Here is a 24,214-nt window from a genome sequence, read left to right as displayed (position 1 = left end):
TTACATATTGATTTTCTATTACTTTAAACTTCTAAGCTGAAACATTTTTTCTGATTCTGACCTGATTTCACTCTTTTTTAAATTTCACTTCTCTTTTGGAAACTATATATTTTTTTCCTATTTTATTATTTCACACATTTCTATGAAAATTCGAATCAAGTATTTCCACAAAAACTGCAGCTAAAAGTGGGCATTAGCTCCAGACTGAGACAACTAGGTAGGAAGGTCTAATCTAGTACTTATTCAGTTCATTAAAAGAGAAACTCACTTACTGTACTCCATCAGTTCCCCATCTACCAACATAAGTACAGGTTATCTAAAGGCTTTATATTATATCTTCCAGAAATTCACATGAATTTCTCAGATACCATAAAACATCTCAAAAGGCACTAGAAAATTCTGTGGGGCATATGAATTGGTCTTTACACATCTTCTTCAGAATGAGCTGAATTGTGATCTACTGAAAATTACTCCACTGACTGATGTATCTAGATCTCCACTGACAGTACCAGGAGCCTTGAAAATTAGCATATGTGTACATCTATATCTAGACATGTAAATGTAGATACCTGTATGGAAATGAAGTCCACTTTTACTGCCTTTTTGAAACTTCAGTCCAATAAAGGAGAGAAACAACCACTGATTTCACTGAAAATTCTGCAATTTAACATTTGTCATTTCAAAAAGAAAGGATGACATTTTTGTTTGTTTGTTTTTTTCTATGAAACAGTATTCTCAACATGATTTTGGGAGTCAGTCAAAACATTCAAATAAAATTATTCTCGTTAAATATCTAAAATTTTTTAATCCTTTCCACCTTGTTTTTGGTGGATAGAGAGAATTTCTGCCAAAAAAAAAAAGTCATTTGTAAATGAAAGTAAAGAAAGTGTGGATAAAAAACATCATAAATGGGCAATGAGTAAATTAAAGATGCAAATTTAAGTAAAGGAAATTCCATATCCTTCCCCTTTTTTAAAAATATCTTTCCTTATTTTTAAAGACAGACCTTGATTAGATAATGACTATAGCTGTGTGTAAGCTTGAAAATAGTATTAAAGATTTGTAGTAGAGGGCAGACAGAGCAGAGAAGCATTCACACAGTGACTCCTTTCTCTCACTGGAAGAAGGCTGGAAAGGTTCAGCCTCTCCATTGAGTGCCAGGAGCAGCCCCACACCATGAGGGAGCCACTTGCAGGGAAGAGAGGGATGGTCCCCTGAGGGGCTTCCTCACTAATTGTGGAGTCGGCATGGAGGAATGTAGGGCTGGAGGATCCTAGCCTTCGACAGGAAGGGGGAGTGAGTGGTGAACATGCATGCTGGTTTGCAGGGGGGAGGTAGGGGTTTACACATCCATGTGCACCTATGTGTAAGCCACATAGCCTGTGGAGAGGTCAATGGATCTGGAACAGCCTTTTTTTGGATTAAATAGAGAGAGGGGGCTTCAGAAACTTGTAGTTATAAATTAACATCCTCTAAGCTTCTACTGCTATGGTTTACCTGCTGTATGGCTGATATTAATCCTGAATGTACAGGTCACTGATTGCCAGTTAATTATGTGTCATTGATAAATCCATAAACCACTTCAATCCTGATCTGTGAACTGAGAATTTTTTCCCTGTGGCATAAACCTATAATAGTGAGAACTTGACTTGTTCAACTGCAAGATTCTCTCCAGAAAAAAAAGAAAAATGAAAGAAAATAAATATTTGCTTTTACAAAGAATCATAAAAACATCATTTGGAACAATTACCAAATTACTTTGCTAACTGAATCTGTCAGTCAGGATCTACAGCAACCTTTCCACACTTTGAGAACATTGAATTTTTTTGAAAGTAACTCTTACTTTGGAGAATACAGAAAAGATTGAGATTTTCCTCTGAAACAGGGCCCTAAGTATGCTCAGGAAAAGAAATATAAAACCATCTGCTATTTTAACATCCAAATTGCACACAAGAAGAAATTACTTGAAGCTAATAGTCTTGCAAATAAGTGAAAGTAGATGATTCATGAAACAGGGAGGAAAGTGGCACTTCACTTCTGAATATAAGTAGAATGTACAGACAGAATATAGGTAGAACCTAGACTATAAGTTTTTCAGTACCATACCATGAAACTCTTTCCTACAATTATAGCCTTCTATATTTAGAGTTGAAAAAATCTATGCAATGTGTTATTAGTACACTTACTGTAAATTTTCTATAGTAGTATATCTGGCAATACCATACATTTTGCAATGTGTTAATTAAAGGAGGTTTTAAACAGTCAGGTCTTTCCTACTTTCCTGCCAAATGAACAAATTCAATTGTGATTATTTTCTTCACTAAATTTGCATGATCTTGCTGTTGTAGAATCACCATCATGATATACTGAAATCCATTTTTCTGCCTTACTGATATTTGCAGCCTTACACCTAGGCAAGGAAGATATTGTTGAGTCCAGAAGATCTCCATCTAGATATAAAGTCTGGCAAGTCACTACAATAAACCCTGTGTTCACTATGTTCTTGTTACAAATAAATGACATTTTAGAGATGTTTAAGCATTTGAAGTTCATTTTTTGAGACAGGGTGTTATATAATGCCTGGTAAAACAAGTTTTTATTTTATCTTTTAATTGAGCTGGAAAAAGTGTTTTATTCTATAGGATGTTTCTTCCTATAGGCTACAGTGTCTCCAGCATATTTTCTTGGGGAATACAAGGATGAAATCACTGGCACATTTGGAAACAGGACCCTCATGTTACTTGCTCTAGATATTATATGGATTCAATTTCCATTATTGCAAGGTTGTTCCAACTGTATTTCTCAGATCTTGAACAACAGATGTTCGAAAAGTATCTGTTCTGTATATGATTTTCCTTTAGCTTTCACCTGCTGCTTTATTATATTTGGAAGCATGTTACATCTAGTTTGATATAGAACAAATAGTCACATAGAACTCTGCCTGGGTTGAGAATCTGAAAGGAAAAAAGTCTGTTTGTGCCAGGAAAAAAATTACTTTCCATAGCGTTCCTTTAAAACATTTTAGTTTTAAAGCAAAGTTGAAAAACATATGGGTACAACTCCTGTGGTAATTTCTTCCTGCTTTTAAGTGTGAACGATTTCTGATTCTTAACCCAGGTTTCTCACTCTAATTTGAAATGCTTTCTACTGACTTTTCTAGTGACATCTGGTGAATTCATAGTATTGCCTTGCTTGTGTAACAATCAGAATAATGGTAGAAAAGCTCTCTTCTCAAAAAAATAATTCTTTAACATAGTGGGTTGTATCAAAAAATAAAAAATGAAAGGGTCAAATCTGTATCATAATAATATATATTTACTAGATGAATCAAGGTTTTTTCATGGTAAATAGAATTTTTCCCCTTTTTATTGTTTTGGGGTTTTCCTTTTTTGTTTTATATGGTTATTTCACCACATTAGATTCTGGTAAATTTTATTGTGTTTTTCCCACACTACAGCTGTTAACAACACTACACTGCACAGTTAACTACAGTGATGTGAACTTCCCTTTCTGAGTCTGGTCAATTTACATCACAAATAATAAATAATGGTTTTCCCTTACTACTAATCCTATTTTTTGATTTTGTATTGTATAAACAGGTCAATTCTCAAATTCTAAATGTAGATTATAGAATATCTTTGGTGCAACAGATTTATCAAGATCTTTAAATTCAGCCTTGATTAGCTTCAGAACTAGGAAAGATTGATCTCTTCTTTTGTCTTCCTGTTTTATTGAATTTGAAAAGAAAGCTGAAAAGGTAAATATATAAGAAAAGATGGAAGAGAAAGAAAATAAGTCAGTTCAGACATGGTACTATTTTCAGTTGTTCTGAGAGTTGCAGTTATAGAAGCACCTGAGAATGATAGGGTTCCAATACCTTTATTCCTCAGCCTTGTCTACACCATTGTAATCTCTGATGGATATCACCACAGTGGTACCCATCAGAATCTTTGCTATGGTCTGGGAGTTCAGAAGGATGAATGTATCTTCCAACTTCCAAGTGAGATGAAGATTGCAATGAGTATTACATTTTTAGCAAGACTACATTAAAAGTCTGTAGTGAAGTGGTGAAAATAACACGCTACCTAACAGAAAACTCCTTTTCCAATAGGTGGTGTCTCACATTTTCTTTCTCTTCAGATACCAATGGATTATTCTATTTACAAGTATACCTAGTTTCCTGCATACTTCCTTTAGAAGCCCCAGTTTTAGACACAAAGGACAGAAAGCATTGTTGTTTTGGCAAAAAGCAAAATCTTCCTCTGAAAATATCACTTTATCACTCGAAGCCCTTACTTTTCTCCTGTATCAGAAATATATATTCTAGGGTCTGCAACTTCCTCGTGGTCCAGAGATGTCAGGGTATTTTCATATGTATAGAGACTCAGCACAGTTAACCATAAGACTTTTTGTTTCAGACTTTCTCTCCTCTTTCTGTGCCCTGTGACATTTCCACTTCTCCTTCTCTACACACACACTTCCTCCCTCTTGTTCATATATTTATTCTTAGAGTCATGAGGACATTCAAGAGCACATCTGCACTGCTTTGATCAATAGACAGAGGGAACAAGCCTTCAGCAACACTCAATATTTGCCCCTCTTCTCATACTGACCCAAAACACTGACAGATTTCTTGGTCCTGCTCAAGAGCAATGAGCATCTGTGGTAAAACAGTTTCCACTGTGCTGTTGTGCACACCCAGGTGGTTGTTATTTATATCCTTTTGCTTACAGTAAGAGTACACTTTGCATTCACTGCAGACTCCAAAAACACTGAATGAGGCAATCTTTCACTGTTGCTATTTATTAGCCCAGTTTCCAAAGAAACTATAGCTTATTCTGCTCACTCACTGAGTCTGGGTATGTACATGAGAAAGAAAAAGTGTTTCTCTAATAACTTCTGAACACCTAGTCTGATTTCAGCCAGATATGACAGAGGAGGTGAAACATAAAGACAATTTAAAGTGTATAAGGTCTTAGTGAAAAATAGACAGCTGATGTTGGAAAGACCTTATGACTCTCAGTAGTTGTCACAAAATGATTTCTACAGAGAAAGACTAAAATTAGATGCCAGAGGTTCTGTGACAAAAGCCTTATTGGTGTTCTGATCACAGGCATAGCTTCCACTGAAGCACACAATTAACTAAGAGATAATAAATCCATAATAAACCAGACTTCATTAGATCACTGCTTACAGAACTAGTAGCTGGCATGGCAAAAGCAGTCAAAACCTTAGCCACAGGTCATATTCCCATTTTCTTAATCAGTGTACAAATATAGAGCAGAAAGTCCATTCTCAAAGAGGTTTTCTACATACACATATCCTCATTAAGATTGACCCTTTAAACCACTTAGCCTTTTTTACCCATAGCAAGGACAGTTGTTTTAGTGAATCTGCACAAAATTGTCAAGTTAAACAAGTTTCTTACTAAACCATAAACAGCTCTAATCTTGTAAAACTTTGATATAGTTGAGGTCATAGGTCAAACCTTGTCTTCCTTTCTGACTGTGCAAAAAGTTTTAATAGGTTTCATGGTTTCAAAACTTAAAGCCAAAGGGATGATTCTGCCATCAAGTCTGACCTCCTTTATAACAGGAGCTTTGTTTTATTGTACTATCCACTTAGTGAATTGGTAACAAGTGCTGGGCCAAAGAAAGTTCTCCAAAAGCTTACACAGTCCTGTCTTTGCAGAGAGCCAAATGTTCACTCGCCTGCTCACTCGCTCTCCCTCCTCAGGGGGGCAGAATCAGAATAGAAAGCTCAAGGGTTGAGATAAAAAGGGGCAGACTTCTCACCAGTTACTGTCACAAGCAACACAGACTCAGCTTGGGGAAAAGTAATTAAAATATCACTACCAGATTTTCCACAGTAATCCTGTTCCAATTCAACCCTTCCCCATATCATTAAGAAGTAAAGAAAAAAAAAGTTTCTCCTTGGGAGCTCATGTCTAACTGCATGCCTAGAGCAGAAATCTTTGTCAAAATGGTTGCTGTCAGAATACGTTTCTCCATTGTGCAAGATACTTTCTCCAAAAAGAAAGAACAAAGAAATTTCAGATTGTAAATATTTTTTGACCTTTTCTTTGCGCTCTTCTGAAGTGAAGGCGATATGATACACTGACTAAAGTTTCTTATTTTCTTATTTACTTATTTCTGACTGTTACAATAAAAAACTACTGAAGTTTGTCCAGAACGAGGTGGAAAATCTCTCTTAAAGCAGAACCATTTATTTTGTAAAAATGGTCAGTCCTAACTGAATAGGATTTAGAGTCAGTTGTGAAATCATGGCAAAATGGTAAAACATGGAGACCTTTCCCACGAAAACCTCTCTGTTTAGGAAGTATTAATAGGAAGTATTAATGAGTTTGTTCCTCCTCATTCCCCATCTAGAGCACCTGACTACAGCTTAAAGTAGATCATTAAGCTGGATAGGGTGGGAGAGTAGTTTCAGATGTTAAGCACCAGCAACTGTTACTGTCATGGGTGTACTTGATTCATGTTTTCAATTATTCAGTGCCCTTATTCATATACCCTCAAAGACTGGGAAGAAGAGAAAAGAAGGACAAAAGAATGTTTTTATAAGATTCTGTCAGGCAAGCTGCATTTACTGGTCCCTACCTTAATACAGGGCTCATCACCCATAGCATCACATTTACCCTTGCAACATTTCTATGAGAAAGGAAAATGTTCCTTCTCCTTTCATACACATAGAGTACTGATAGTGAGAGAAAGTAAGTGATTTGAACCCCTATCTCCAGAGTTCTTGTTATGTTCTTGGATGCAATCATCCATTACATTTTTCACCTGCTGGCAAGTACAAAATAACAACTCCCTCTGCTCTGATTCTCAACCAGAATTATTCATCCTTCACAAAAAAACACAGCAGGCTCAACCAAACAAACCCCTACTGACATGGAGAAAAAGTTGCTGGTTTTCCTTTCTTATCAGTTTCTCTGCATTCAAAAATAGAAACAGCATTAAAGGCCATATTTCTAAAGTAGGTGAGAACAGGCTAAGCATAAGAAACAGAAGTGTTAAATATTGTCTACATACTTTGGGTAACTAACACTTATTGTGCATAATGTTGTTTACATATATCCAACGCCTAAGTGGTATCATATTTTAAGATAAATATAAATCACATTAATATTTGTCTTCGTGGTACTATATAAGGACAAAATTTTTCATATTTCATGCCAAGGAAAGATTGATAGATGAACAGATAGAGAAAATACTCTACTCTGTCTCTTGTCAACTGTATCCCATTATCAGAATGACATTGCATAATGGAATAAACAGATTAATATGTTTTTGTTCTTGTTGTCTTATAAATGGTAAATTTTCTGACCAACTGTGCAACAAAACTGACATGTTTTTCTTTGTACCAGGTATTTCAGAGGCACTGCTCTTAATTCCTAAATCCCCATGGAAAGGTATACAGATTTTACATTAGTGGAGACTGTAACCATGTACCACACATGCTGGACATTACAAATAATAACAAAACAGTTTGGTCACCCTGAGCTGTCTTATGTATGCCTGCCAGGCAATTATTCAGTTATGTTCAGGCTTTCTGATAAGAGTCTGGCATTGAATGACTTAATTAACATAATTATTTATATGAATTTTAAAAATATCACTGCAATCAGAAGAAGGTGCACGGTCTGTACATTTAGTATTCATGTAGTCTTGGAAAGTGTTGATTAGACAACATGAATTTATATTTGAATTTATAAAGAAAGGAGGTTAAACTTCAAGTTACCCCACAGAGATGTCACTTAGATCCAAGTGTTGAGCAGTTCTTTGACAATAATGAACATTTTTAATAAATATAATTTCAGCACGTATGTGTAGAGGAAGAACAAACAAGTGGTTAGAGTACTAGATTAGGTCATGCATACTTCAACTCCTATCCGTAGTGTTCTCAAATAACCTCAGGCAAATCACTTATGGCTAGATACACAAATCATTTTATTTTCCCATGTGCCCTGGGTAGCCACCCAGCTGCTACAAAATCAGACCATTAAAACTCCAGTCCTTTCAGTAAGTAACACACAAAGGTACAACAGAATACACTCCAAGGGAAAGGAGAATATGCAAATAAAACACTTCCGGCTATTGTCCCTCCCTTTCTTTGTTCCAGGTGCTTTCACTTGCTCACTTCTATCTCTAAATGTTTGTTCTGGCAACCATATGAATTATTTAACAATTAATAAGCTAACAGTATGAGATACAAGCAGATATGAAATTATATGACTTGTGGGGAAAGGAAGGATTACACAGAAAGAAATACAATATACTCCAAATAGGTGTATACTGTCCTTTGAGATCATCTAGGATGTCCTACTTGTCCTTAGGATGCATCTGCAGTATGACAGGTCTGCTGTCTAACATATGACATTTTTCATGTGCTCAAGCAGTTGCTGCATATCCAGAGCCCAGAGAGTAGCCTAACTGACATGTCACTAAGGATGCAATGACAGTTATCCAGGCTGCTCCAAGTAAGTCAAGATAGGGACACAAGGTGAAAAAAGTGACTTACATTACTTCGGAGTTTTAAAATACCAACTCTGTGCACACACTATACAGGCGAATGGTGACAAAATGATGGAACAATGTTTAGTTAAAACGTACTGAATTTTATCAGAAAACAAACAAACTACCAACCTGAAAGCACGGGAAATGGTTGTTCTTTTCAAAATGGGCAAAAGTAAATGACCCAAAGCAATGACAGAAAATGTAACAGAGAAACTTTCAGGTAGAAGTAAATGCACTGAACTCCAACTTTCCCTGTTCTTATCTACACTAAAGAGTAACTGAATTGTGTGAAAATTTTATATTAAAAAATTATTTTCTAATATTACTTTTGAAATGGAACTCAGAATACACTGTAAGTATTGTCAAACCATTAGAGGAAAAGACAACTGAATATTGAATTTGAGAATATTAAAACAATCAGAGGAAACAACGTGATTAGCTTAACAGTTTATCATTTATTGACAATACTATCATATCAGATTTGCAAACTGAATACTAACATGTGAGGTGTGCTGATTGCAGACATTCTCTTGAAGACTCCACTTTGAAGTGTACTTCAGACAGAGTTCAGATTTAGAAATTGTATACAAAAATTTAGTCACAAGAAATGAAAACTCTCTCTGGTGCTAAAAAAGCTGTTGACAGAACTGTAAAATCTACTTCTGAAGAAAAGATCCCAGACAGAATACACACAACTAAGAGTTCCAATCTAAGAGATATTTCTTTCCTAGATGAGATTTAAAAGGACAGGGACAATAAAAAAATTGTTGCAGTAAATATATATTTTAAAGGAATATGTGATTTAAAGATTGATAGTCTGTGAAAAGATTGACCCTCTGTCCCTATTACCCTTTTTATCATCCCTGAAGTCTGTGTCACCATACTACAAATCAGATCAACTCAGTAGTTTTTCTGAAAATTAATCTGAAGGGTAGGAATAAAATTTTTTTTGAGTCAAATGAGAAAGATTACCTGACTGACAATATGGCCATGAAAGCTCCAGGGAGCTGGTTCAGGAGAGCCTACAGGATCATGCAGGATCAGCAAAGGGGAGATGAGGAGCAAGTCAATCACCCAACAGCAGTGGTACCGTCAGTACTCCTTGAATTCAAAAACTCCTTGAATTCTTTCCTGGAGCTGTGTTTCAGTCATTGGCAGAAATACAGTAGGACTATGTGGGATGCCACTGTTATGGTTATAAAGGATTAATACTTGAATACCCAACCACAAAATTAATTTAGCTTGGTATGTCTGTGATGGAAATCCCTAGCAATGCTTAAGGTAGGAAGATGAGAAGAAACAGGAAAAAGATCAAGTGACCCTCCCCTGCAACAGTTTTGCTTTCTTCAATTTGTGGTTTCAGCTGGATCACAGTGTTTAATAGCCTCAAACAGACAAAGCCATTTCTCTTGAATTTCTCTTATTTATTCCAATTTGTATTTTTGGTATCCAAAATATATTGTAGCAGTGATCTCCTTTATGCAGTTGTGTCTTCTATGAAAAAGCATTCCTTTTTTTAATTTAAAACTCACTGTAGGTCAATTTAAAAAAAAAAATCTTTGTTCTAGTACAAGATATAGTGAATAAATTTCCCCTTCTCCATGCCATTCTTGGATTAAAGAAGGTTCCGTGGATAAGGAAATAGTTAGATTCAATAACATAAATTTATTTTCATTTAAAACAATTATTACACCTTAAAATTAAAAGATTAACCTTTTTGTCTGCCAGCTAATCTCATAAGATTTTCCCCACAAATGCACAATATTGAACCAAATACCTGTATTAAAGTGTCACCTGTGTTGCACTGCTAAGACTAATATGGTTTTTATTAGGTTTGGCCTACAACACCAAAGTCTCTTAAGTAAATGGATTCCATGTTATCCAAATACTTTCCATTAAAATAGCCCTATTAATCAAGATTTATTTTAATGAAACAAGGGCAGACAGCACAACCCAAGGACACGGGTGATTTGCTGTTACATAATCTGCTACACTTGAAAATCTGTTGTGAGTGAGCTGTGACTGAAGAGACAACCCCAAGGAGCATACTACAAATGAACCCAGAAGACGTTGTCCTAACTTAATTAGTCTTTCAAAATTGGTTGTAAAGACCTTTCTAAGAAATAGCCCCATTAACTGAAGGCAATCATGTAACATTACTGCAAGGCATTATAGGATCTAAAGTGGGAAACTTACCCAAGCAGGCACAGTGCTTGTAAGGCCTTTTCACGAGTGGGTATGCTGTTGTCTAGGGTTCCCCTAATGCACTTACACCTTACAAAAACTGTGTGCTGCCACTCAACCAAGTTAATATGGTAGTTAAGAAGTGTATGAGTATCACCTGGGTCAGCTTCATGAAACTTTACTATAGATTTCCCCTTTTGCAACCCATGCAAAGGCAACATATACATATTCAGCAGATTGTATCTAAGGTGTTCATAATTTTCTTGTATTTTGGAGATAGTAAACCTGCTCATATATGATCATAAGAACCCCGTAATGAGTTATACTGAAAAAATCTAACAGCCCATTACAGTTTTCTGCCTTTGGCAGTGGCTGACAGTGAATATATCACGTTTCCTGTGCCCTACAGTGCCAAATTCCATTGCATAAATATTCACCTTCTTTGATTATATTCAACTGTCAATCTACTGAAAAGGATATTAAAGAACTGATCCACATTTACCTTTCCTTTGCCAGTTACAGTTTTCATAACCCCCTTAAAATACACTTTTTCTGTAATGCACATTCCTAACAGCATGGCCCTTCCCTCACGCCCCCCTCTCCCCACCAGTGGAAGCATTTCCTCCTGATGTCACCTTCTCTGTATCTGTTCTTGTCTCTCAGACAAGGTTTGGCAACCAGGTCTTTCACTGGATGATGGGGTTAAGCTGTTTAACTCCCAGAGAAAGCTCGGAGCCTCATTTTCTAGCAGATGAGGGAGTTCTCTGGCAAAAGGGAAACTTATCACTCTCTAGCCAGCTGGCTCCTTAAAAGCTTCATGATTCCCCTTTTCACTCCTGCCCAACATAAATCTTCAGTCATGGGTAACTCTGAAATTTTTCCTTTCATGAAGATGAGGAGGTAAGGTATGAATCTCAGAGGAGGGCATTGCACTTCATTGCAGTCAAAAAGGCAGCTGAGGATGTGGACTGAAGTGATATGTTAATATGAATTTTTGCATCACATTGGCATTAAACCCACATTTCCAGATTTAGACAACAATACTACTCTGCTTTTTGATGTTTTTTTCTTTTCACTGATATAATTTATATCTCTTTCAATGCCCTCTTTAGTTTCAGTACAGTTTATCACACAGTTCAATGTGACTTATTAAAGCAAACTGGAAATTTGTAGTGTAGCAAAATATGATCATTTGTATATTTACTTAATAAGTATTAAAATCACATAGGGACATTAAGGAATAAAGAAGTTAGTCAAACTGAATGAGACCGATTTTTCTTCTCTTTTTCTGTTCTTCTCTTTTTTTTCAACACAGAGAAAACAGAAACCGTAATGTTCAGAACAATTACTCCCTGAACTTTAAAGTCTTTCGAAATGTTAAATAGAGTGAAAACAAACGAACAAATAGAATTATGAATAAGGAACCATTTGTCAAGCACGCAATTTTATTACATCATTTACTCTCACTGAAAAGTAAAAATATTATCGACTCCTTGTCTATACTTTTTCTCTCTCTCAGGATCACCATCACCAGCATTAAAATAAATGGAAAAAAATCATGTTTTTATTTATAAATGAAACTTTTAACTTTCTTCTCTTCTCATAAAAAATATATCCTTATTTCACTGTCTATTTGTGATTCTATTAATTTGACAGGAAACACAATTTGCCTATTTTAGTAGACATACAGAAAATACTGTTTTGAAGCACTTGGTCTGTAAAGCTGGATAAGATAAAGGAACTGTATCAGCTGCCCTCATATTCAAGAAAATACTCATTAAAACTTGGAATCACGTCAGTGTTTCTATATCAAAGATAGCATCACTAGAGTAATAAAGTGAATTGAGCAATAGTACCTTAAGGTAAATAATTATGCTTAATTTCTTACTTCATCTTTCATATGCAATAACTGGAGTGATTTGTAATGTAAGAAACAGGTGGAAAATGGTCATGAAGGAAAAATCTTGAATATCAGCAGAATAAAGCCAGATCCACTCATCAAGAATCTGCAAGGAGAATAAAACCTTGAACATCATTAATTTAAAGCCTGGGTTTCCAAAAAATGATGACAGATTGCTGTTTAAAGCCAATGTTCTCCAGCACTGAAGGTGTCTTGGAGATCTGCTGTTTCTAACATTTTCAGATTTTTGACAACTGTGTGTAAGAGCATTTATTAACTCATTAGTTTTACTAAGTGTTTTTAACAAATCTAATGCCCAACTATTTTTAAAATGTAGCTTTTATAGTGACCTTTTATCTCCCATGGGAAATTAGAAAATGGAAAAGTTATTGGAAGAGGAGATCCAACAAAATTACACTCACGACAAGCTTGAATTACACCATGTAATTGAATCTATTCAGAAGCCAAAAATCAATGCAGTCAGCCAGAAGTATACCAAATGTGACATTCATTTTTTCTGCTTTATCAAGCTTAATTGATGTCTTAGAACTAAATAAGAGTAATAGGCAGCCTTATGGTAGAAACCTCCAGAGATATTTCAAGTGGCTATTCATAAAGGCTTCAAATAATTCATGAATTTCACTGTCAGTTGATGCGGTGATAGAATAACTATGTTGCTTTTAAATACCACATGCCCTGGCATTAATTTCACCCCCATCCCTCCAGGCTTCCTATTGAGAGAGGTAACAGGCACAAATCCATCTAGCTGGCATATCCTGAATTAGAGAAGCTCTTCATTTGTCAGTATCATTTTGGACAGAAAGTTAACATGTCATGGCTAAAAAGCTAACACTAGTGATATTTCTTGGCATTTCCAAATACTGTTTGTCATAATGCATATGCATTTATAAAACACACAAACATATTACAGAAATCAATAAAGGAGAATAATTGCATTAATTTAGTAACATGGGGAATGCTTCAGAATAATGCTTCATGCCCCTGTCTCTTCAATCATATCTAAAATGATGCAACAGGGCCTAAGCTACAGTGATACAAGGAATACTAAGATGATCACCATACAATATTAATGAAGTTTAAATTTACCTAAAAACCTGAGTGATACAGAACGATGTCCTGAAAAGTGGTGACCTACTTCTGAACTGAACAAGAACAAAATCAGAACAAAATATTGTACAAAACAGACACAACCATCTTCTAGAAAGCTAAATCTGACTGAACATTTCAGTAATGAAGATAATGATTAACATATTTTGAAAGTTGTATGATCTATTGATCCTATTTTAATAGAAAATTTCAATTTCAGAATATTCTGATTGTGATAGTTGGCCATTTTCCTTGATTAATTAATTATTATTTAGTAACAGTACTGCAGAAAGTAGCTGTGATGAACAAAGCTTATTCCAAGAGTACTAATAGTTTACCAAAAGTACTAAGAGTATTCCAAGACTGCTACCAAATCTCTCTTAGATATTTGGTCTGAAATTTTCAAAGGATATATTGAAATGAGATGCCTAAATTTCATCTTCTCTTTCATAAAACTTCCTGTTTTATGAACTTCCTGAAACCAATGCTCTCCCCTTGCCTAGAGGGGAGATGCAAAGTAATGAAGCAAAACTTTCTACATATTCAAACATACTGGAATTTATATTAGAGGGGGGAAAGTATTTGCCCTTCTTCAGATGTTTATAAGGCTCCATCTATATGGCAAAAAAGTCAGGTAAGTTCAGTTGTGTTACTGGTGCTTTTAAAGTAGATTCTAATTTGAACATATTTACTATCAACATCATTTTAGTATAGAGAAGGTGCAGGCTGTATGAAAATGACTCAACTAGTCAAACTAGTGGGCAACAGAAGTGTCTACTCTGATCAGGATTTCTTTACACTTGAACTGTTTACAACTCACAGCACCAAGCCTTACATAGTTTAAGAAATGTTTGGACAATGTCTCAGGCACATGGCATGATCCTTGGAGTGGTCCTATGCAGGGCCAGGAGTTGGATTTCAATGATCCTCGTGGGTTCCTTCCAACTCAGGATATTTTATGATTCTATGAATTTCTCCAGTGAATGAGATTCCACCACCTTTATGGCCAACCTGTTCAGTGCTCAGTCACCTGCACTGTAAAGAAGCTCTTTCTCATTTTCAGGTGGAATTTCCTGTGTTCTGCTTTCTGCCATTGCCTCTCATCCAATTGCTTGTCACCACTGAGAAGAGCCTGGCTCCATCCTCTTGGCACCCTCCCTTCAGACATTTGTACAAATTGATAAGGTTCCCTCTGAGTCTTTTCTTCTCCAGGCTGAATAGACCCAATTCTCTTAGTCTTTCCTCATTAGAGGGATCCTCTGCTCCTCCAGTCATCTTTGTAGCCCTCCACTGGACCTGCTCCAGAACCTCCCTGTCTCTCTTTTTCTGGGGAGCCCAGAACTGGACACAGTACTGCAGCTGAGGCCGCATCAGTTGTAGGAATGGAAAAATGATATGCAGAAGATTTAGTCAAGGAGGATAAAGAATTTTTGTTCAGGGAATTTTTCACTGCTGGGAAAGGCCCATCATGGGAGAAGATTCTTTCCCATGAATAGCACTTTATATATTTCTCTGCCTGTCTGTTTGAGAAGTTAACTCCCCTGTTGCAAGAAGAGATAAAGTTCTCACAGACAAGCCTGAGACCCTTGCTGGGAGATAGGGAGACCATAAAAGGACAGGGGGAGAACACAGCCTTCAAGTTATGCACATGCAAAAGGTGTTGATATAAAAGCACCCAGGGTTGAGGCTGCATGCACTCTTTCTCCTTGCTGTGATTTAGCAGTGTATTTTAGGGTTTTTGACTTTGGAATGAACTTTTCCTTAATACCTTAGCCATGGCTTGGGGTTACCTGTGTGTGTATCAATTTATACACCAGGGAACAAGAGGGGCAGGATCACTTCGTTCAACTTGCTGGCCTTGCTCTTCTTAATGCACCCCAGGATAACACTGGCCTTCTTGGTCACAAGAGCACACTGCTGGTTCATGGACAGCTTGTTTTTCCTCAGGACCCCGATAAGAAATATTCCCCCTTGTTTACATGTATCAGGTCCCTAGACAGAAATAGCACATAAAGTATTTGTGGATGCTGGACATTTAATACTTTAATCATATTACTCAGTAACTAAATACCCCTCCCAAAAAAACCCACCTACATATATTTCTGTTACTTTACCAGCTTTGGTAGGAAAATGACTTGTACTAGCAACAATTCATTTAAGAAATTACTTTTATTTGTGAAGAAATTTTTGGCTCAATCTTAGAGAGCTACGCAGACTTAGATTTAAAATCTAGCAGTTGCCAAGACCACCTGTTTATATCTCCTCTTCTGCAGCATAATCTTATCTTCTGTGAAATATGTTACTGCACTTCTCCTTAGGCATGATCTAGATAAGATTTTTCAAACTTGGAAGAAATTTTAAATTCCAGTTAGCCCCAGATATTGCTATTTCTGTCATTTCCACTGCATGACAATCAGTTAAAATATCATCCACCATCTTAATCAACTTTACAGCATGGCAGATGAATGTTAATTAGTCACTGCTTTTGCTGAAAGGAAGAGGGGTTGATGAATCAAACCTCAAGCTATGAACATCTAAACATACAAAACTTGTTAAATAAATTAATATTGCAAAGTGTTACAAAGAAAAAAATCAACAGCATGGGACGGATCCTTCTAAAAAACCTTTAGTTTTGTGTTAATTACACTTTTTAGTAGACCAATACAATTCAATAGAGATCAGTACAGAAATATCCCCCTGTCCACTCCACCACCCAGATTCAGTGAAGATTTCACTAGTACCAGAATGAAAACCATCAGTGGCACTGAGGCTAGTTAGAAGTACATCATTTTACCTTGGGCTAGTGCTGTGCGATCATGCCTCAATCACCTTCAGCATCTGAACTGAGCTTTACAGTTACTGCATAACTCTGTGAATATACCAGCTGCAGCCTGTACAGGCTACACAGGCTTTCTCTGTTGACACTGCACCATATTATAAGAGAATCTTGTTTGGGATCAAGATCTGGAACTGCATGATATCTGAGAGATATACTCACACTCCTGAAACTAACTGTCTGTCCATGTCATAAATGTGACCATTGGAGATGCCTGAGAACAGTTCGTACAATTGAGGAAAGAATTTCAAGGGACTTAGTACTAGTGAAAGACTTAAGCCCTGCTCAACCATCTTATACCTCCTACTTCTTTTGATGTTCTGTAGTCTCCATGATGTTTCACTTTTATGAGACTGCCAAGAACACAGCATGTATGAAGAGGAATTATTATGCCAGAGTCCTTGCAAGCAGCAGACAGGCCTTAGACAACCTTCTCCACTTTTCCTCTTCAAAAAATATCTGTGATTTGCACTCACTATATTGCACACAGAACGGCACGCTTAGGCTTCTATCCTAGTCCTGGAGAAGAAAAATAAAAAGCGATCCACACAAAAGAGACTCTCTCATTGCAAATCAGATACAAGTCCAAGCTATTTTAAAATATAAAATTAATTTTCTATTCAGTCTTTTTTTTCCCCTCCCTCCAATTAGTAGCTAATCTCATCCATATAGCTGCAGGCTCCAAACTGGTAAATGTTATGATTCACTAAGAAATAGTTGGAAACTTTTTTTTTAATAATTGCAAGATATAATTACTTTGGAGCTTTTTTAAACACTTCCATGATTATTAAAGCTTTTGGTAATTGTAGACATAGCTTTTATGCTTTTAATAAGCAGAAAACTTTTATGCTCAAATAAAAGAATTAAATCCATAAACCCCAGACAATTTATGGCTTAGAAGTCCTTGGAGTACATTTGAGAGACACAAAAGCAGGACCTCAAGACCATCAGTTTCTTTACATTGAAAATAGGCAGTGATACCGTGATTATTAGCATCAAACAGTGGTACGTATGTGTAGGAAAGGAAGATAGTGCCTGGGGGGACATAAAATAAAATACAGGAAGACTCAAAAGGTTGGTTAAAAGTTTGTATGATGCCTTGCCTTGAACTCAAAAAAGAGAGAAAGGAAAAAAAATCCCTTTTCTCCCCCAGCAAGGAGCTGAGGAGCAGCAGCAGGCTGAGGGTAAAAGCAGGCCAGGCTGGAGTGCAGTCTGTGATCCAAGTATAGATATACACTAGAGAGAGGAAACATTTCTGGACACAATAGCTCAGCTCTCTCCATTAGTAGCTTATTAGAATTGCCCCTAGCATGCTTTTGGGCAGTGGCAAATAGCAGTCCCCAACAAACCAGGAGTGCAGTTCAGCAGTTAACATGGTCAGGGCCAGTTCTCGATAGGAAGTTTGCCTTCAGCAGCCCTGTTTCATAAGGCAAGAATTCTTTCATACTGATTCAAACAGTTCTCTTGTAGCTGTCATCAGTGTCAGCCAGCGGTTCCACGAACACTCCCATCTAGTGTTGTAGAGACAGTACCAGTGCAGAGCTGTGTTCTACAGGAACAACACCACTGTGCAACACCTATACTGCGTCTCAGCATACTCTGAAGAGATCTCTAAACCAGTGATGATCTGATCCTGAGAGTTAATGTAATACATCAAAGTAACATGCAGATGCAAAAGATTGAAATCAAGTTTCCCCATAAGCTAGCTAACAATTCCCCTAGGACCTTCACCTCAGTTCAGAAACGCATCGACACAGTTGTATTAATTCAGGATTTGAGCAGGCTCAAGAAGAGAGAAGGTAAAATGCAGATTGGAGCACTGGGAAGTTCAGAGCTAGGTTGTTCAGCTGAATGTACAAAAGCACCACAAAATATCATATATTGAACTAAAAAATATAGAGTGCCAATGTACAGGCAGCATTTCTAGGAGTAGCCACTCCATCTCATCACTTACCAAAAAACTGTCATGCAGGTTTTCTTTCTTACGCAAATGGAAAACCATAGAGTAGAAAACTACAAAAGAAAATAATACTATTATATGAGGTTCTGCTGGCTCATGTGGCAACTTAATAATGGGAACAAGATCCAGACTTCTAATTCCTGTACCATTTGGGAGTTTTTCAGTCCTTTATTTGCTGTTTGGTCTAAAGAGGAAGCAGAGGACAGATTGAAATGATTCACAATCTGTACCTAGACTTCAGAGGATCGTTTAGATTGGAAAAGACCTTTAGGATCATTAAGTCCAATCATTAACATAGCCCTGACTAGCCCGATTCTAAATCGTGTCTCCAACTGCCACATTTACTTCCAGGGATAGTAAATCAACCACTTACCTTGACAGCCTGTGCCAATGTTGGACAACTCTTTCCAAGAAGGTTTTTCTCCTAGTATCCAACCTAAACCTCCCCCAATGCAACTTGAGGCCATTTAATCTTGTGCTGTCACTTGTTGCCTGGAAGAGGCCAACCCCCACCTTGCCACAACCTCCTTTCAGGCAGAGAGCAAAAGGTCCCACCTGAGCTTCCTTTTTTCCAGTCTAAACAACCCCAGCTTCCTCAGCTGTTCCTCATAAGACCTGTGCTTCAGTCCAGTTCTGGACTCACTCCAGCACCTGAGTCCTTTTTGCAGTGAGGGACCCAAAACTGGACACAGGACAGGAGGTGTGGCCTCACCAGTGCGAAGTACAGGGTAAGAATCACTTCCCTCATCCTGCTGGCCACACTATTTCTGACATAAGCTGAGAAACCATTGGCCTTCTTGGCCATTCAGGCACACTGTTGGCTCACATTCAGCCAGCTATTAACCAGCATCCTCAGTTCCTTTTCCACCAGTAACTTTCCAGCCACTGTAAGACTCCAGCCCTGGGAACTGCCAGCTCACTAGCTGGCTAGGAATTTTATTTTAATATATAGATATAGGGTTCTTTAATACCTCAAGATAGTGTCAAGAGAATAAGCCATGGACTTATTCCCAAAGGATTTCTTTATTGATTTAGGGGAGCAAATAAGGGAACTTGGCCAAAGTTCAAAAGGACACCACACAAGCTAGACAAAAATGTTCCACCATAATACTGACTCAGCATATACTATTAATCCACAACCCTTAAGTCAATATCCAACCAATTCCACAACACTTAAGATCCAACAAATCCACAACACTTTACTCAAGATCCAACCACTCCAGCTCCAAGTCATCCTAAGCCACCTTAAGCATCAAGAAAGGAGCAGAGAAAGAAGTAGAGAGAGCAAGGAAAGAGAAGAAAAGGGAGAGATAGCTACCACCGAAAAATTGTGGAAGACCAGCTCTCACACATCCAGGTGGCAGGGCCACGACACAAGGCAAACCCTTGTCTGTGGTTTATCAGCTCTTGTCTCTATGGCCAACCCCTCCAGATGGGGTCTCTGACCCATCAGCCACTCTGGGGTTTGAGGCCAGGGTGAGGGGCAGTGTTCTCACTGTCCCAGCCAATCTGAGCATGGCTTAGGGGCTCCAGGAAGTGTGGTGTATTATAGTTATCCTAGGCTATTTGTGACTGACAGCTACTCCAGGGCTTTCCCCATGTGGGCTCCAGGGGCCTGCCAGGAGGGATACAACACTATCCCACCTCTATGAGGTTCGACCCACCCCTTCCCCCTCCACACACATACACACTCTCCCCACGAGGTGATTCTGACCCAATAATAACAGATCTGGTGTCTAACAGCCACTCTTCCCCAAACATGTAGGATTGTGTGGGACCACATCACCAGTTGAAGCATGCTGACAACTGCCAGTAGCTAGCTTGTCATTTAGTTAGCAACCTGGATAATGCCTCTTGATAAAATAGACCTCATTTCAGTGGAGGCAAATGACAGTTTTACTACTGAATTATATGAGATTAAGTTTCCTTAATGTAATCAATGGGGTAATATCTAACTAATATCTGATCGCCTTTGTATGAGTATGTTTGTCCACGGTTATACATCTCCTCTGTAAAACTAAGTGACATCCCAGAACTGACAAATAAAAATGATAAATCGTAGCTTCTGGCATGCTTTGCATAATCCAGGAAACAAAATAATTGACTCTAAATGGAACAGGAACAACAATCAAAAATGTCTGAAAAGACATTTCTGCAGTTATTTTCTCAGAAGAAAAGAAATGGAAAGATTAGGAGAAAATATCTAGATGTATGAGCCAGCCTGTCTAGAAAGAGTATGCTAATGATATGCGTTTGCATCAGACATTTGCACAGAAATAGACATAGATGAATAAACCAAGAATTTATTACTGTGGTTTTTTATTCCATTCTCCATCTTGACATAACAAGGAACTGAAATGTTATAAAATGTTTCCCCTTCTTTCTCTCCATCTTTTTGGAGAACTGTTCTTGGCAAAAGTTTCTGTGAGTTTTATGCATGATAGAGGCTGAGTGTGTCAGAAATTGATAAGGGTTCTACAGTAATGTATACTTGCAAGACAGGTTGTCTGTGAATACATTTTAAAGCAAATCTTATCAACAAAATGTCAGTGGTGTCCTGATGTTATTCCATACAGTCACAGCATATTCACTGCAGCGCCAGAAAGCTACTCACCAGGGATTCAAACTTTAAGCAGAGACAGAAAAAAAGAAATATGAGCACTATACAGACTCAGATAAACAAAGGTACTTCCCTGGACATTGTAGTTTTAAATAAAATTTGGAACTGAAGTTTTCATTTAGAAACTGTCATTCAAAGAGCAAATAAATAGATAAATAAATAATAACATTTTAAAAATCTTCAGCATTGTATACATAAATCAAGTCGTAAATTAATAGGTTTTCTTGCAAAATAAATGTAATACATTCTTGCCTCTGTTTTCTTTCAGATGTATCCTCTTTTCTTGCAAAAAAATGTATGACAGAAATATATATTTCAGCAGTTCAGGACAGTCTGACATTCTGCTACTAATAAGAACAGAATAGAAGATTGTTACCTAATTTTTAAATAATTCTGGAATATTTCTGTGAGAGGGGGCTACATTGGAATACAGCTAAGATTAACAATTCTGCTGTAGGAGGAAAAATGTGAGGACCATCATTATTTTTAGCTAATATATAACCCATCAATCAATCACTGGTCTGTTGCTGGGGGCGATGTTATCTCTAGACTTGTCAGTTATCTACAGGGTTTTATTTTAACATTGTTTTAAGTCTAAGAGGAGGAATTATTAAGAGGCGAATGTACTTTGCAGCTTGTACTATGTATCCCTGAATGCTCTAAGCAAGTAAAAGGCTCCTATTGACATGTTTCAAGGGAAACTTTTAGACATATAATATGGAAAAATAATAAAAGAACTTTTATCTCAAGATCACTTGTTTAAATACAGTACATCTGAAGTTACCTGAAATTTTTGGGAAAAAATATTTACATTTTTACATGTCTGCATCAATGGCAAAGAACATTACAAGTCCATTTTCTGGTTAACTGGAGGCTTTAGACAAATTATACACATCACAATGAAGAGCTTTCTGAGTCTCACCCAAACAAGAAGAGATGCTGAAATTCAGAGACCAGATGGGGAACAAAAAGAATTGAGATCCACAGACGTCTGAGACACACTAGTATTTTGAACAGTAGCTTCTCAAAACATTGGAACAAGGACTATAATATGCCTGAGCTGCTTGCTGTGTATGTCTCCTCAAGATCTGCCCTCTTCCAAAGTCCATAAAACAGGCATTCCTCCACCAATCTCTATGGAGCCTGTTTGCTCAGGGTTCACAGAACACAAAAAGTTTGCTTAAACTGTTATTTCCCATGGTTTGTTTGTTAGAACGTCTGCTCCAGGATATCCATTTTGAGACCTCTCCCACCAAGGACAGGGAAGGTTAGGATTGGAGTTGGCCCATCATAACAGACTGTACTAATCACAAAACTGTGGGAGGTAACTGCCTTTTATTGGTTTTGTGGATAACTGTGGCATTGTATGCAAGAAGTACAAAAGCCACACAGGCCAGAGGAGAGCAGATGTTAACAGTTCAGCTTCTCCGATGGGAGAGATGCTGTCTTGAGCGGCTGCTCTCAAAACTATTCCTGGTTTGTTTTTGTTCCTTCATCCAAAAAGTAGCAAATAAAAAATCCATAAGCATCCCAGGAAGCAGAACACCATTTACTGGGCAAGTGCTTTTATCAGGCAAATGTGCACAAAACAGAACTCCAGCTTCCAGCTTGGGGAGTGCAGCCCCTGCAGGAGACAGCATTTAAGGAATGTTCTTCTCTTCCACATTTCCTACTGACTGGTTTGGGCATCTCAGCACTTAGTGTACTGGCAGCTGTCAATCTCACCTTGCTCCAAACCAAAATTAGCTTTGCAAATTCTGTTTTTAGAGACAGGAACTGAATTTGGGGCTCTTGCATGCCACATCAAAACACTACAGTCCTTTCATTTGAACAAGATCTAAATTGTACTCATGTTATTTCATTATTTTTTCCCAAATTGACACACAAAACTTCGAGACATAGGCAGAAAGCTCATATTACAATCTGTTTTAAAAGATTTTTCATTAATTTAAATCCTGTCCTAGAGAAAGTACAAGTCAGTTAAAAATATGCATCTATACAAATGTAAGTGGAAGCTCCCCATCTTGACTGAGTTATTTAAAATATTAATACAATAAATGTAGAACATTAAAAATAAAGCCATCATTGTTTGGGGCTATATTTGCATATTTTATATCTAGGTACATACCTCTTTCAGGTAAGACTGTCTAAAATTCATAAAAATACTCATTAATTCACAGGAACTATTTTGCTCTTAGGACATCATATAAACAAAGAAAAACTCCCACACCAGATTATTCAACACACCATAGAAGAGAAATGGCTCTCCCAGCATGAAATGTTTCTCATCTGAGTTACCATATGCCTCCTACTCCTTATTCCATTTTTCCGTCTCCTCTAGCATAAACATTTCCATTCGTTAACAACCTTTCAAATTCTTTACACTTTAAATATTGTATAGCAACACATGTAAACAGAAATTTATGTTACTTTTATTGCACTATTGATACTAATTCACAGCAACTGAAAGCAAGATCTTAGCTTAGTGTACAAAATACATACCTGCTCAGCTTCAAATTTTTATATGCAATAAATCCTGTAAAATACTATATCAACTGCTACATTAAGGTAGCAGTGTTATGCTAGAGCATTTCCTCTGATCTCTCTTCCTAATTTCCTTGAAAACATCTCTGATACTTAAAAAAAAAAAAGTGTAGGAAAAAACTGTATTAACTACCTACTATCTTAAATGCGAAACAGAGCAGATCGAGAACATTCCTGGGCTTGAGCGGCTAGAGCATAGCCAATAAAATGGGTGAAGTCCTATTAAAGTCAAAGTGCCTGATTCCTTCCCAGTACCTAAGTGATGGACAGAAAATAGGCAAACTGCTCTTTCAGAAGCCTGTTAAGGAGACATTAAAAACCTGAATCTGTATCAAGAGTACAGAATGCATGGTCTAAGTGGTTTTTTTGTAAGAACAGTTAGTTAGTTCTCAGAAGAACTTTTATTTTGCTAGTAAATATTTTTTGTATTCCTTTTAAAAAGAACTAAAACTAAACCGCCACAAACTCTAAGCTTTTATTTTTGACTTCTTAAAGTCTAATCAGAGTGCAACTGATCCAGAAATTT

Source organism: Manacus candei, unplaced genomic scaffold (genome assembly GCF_025592945.1).
Source record: "Manacus candei isolate 608988 ecotype Guabito, Panama unplaced genomic scaffold, ASM2559294v1 h1tg000034l, whole genome shotgun sequence".
Taxonomy (NCBI): Eukaryota; Metazoa; Chordata; class Aves; order Passeriformes; family Pipridae; genus Manacus; species Manacus candei.
The sequence above is the reverse complement of the archived record's forward strand: the minus strand, read 5'-3'. Positions refer to the sequence as shown.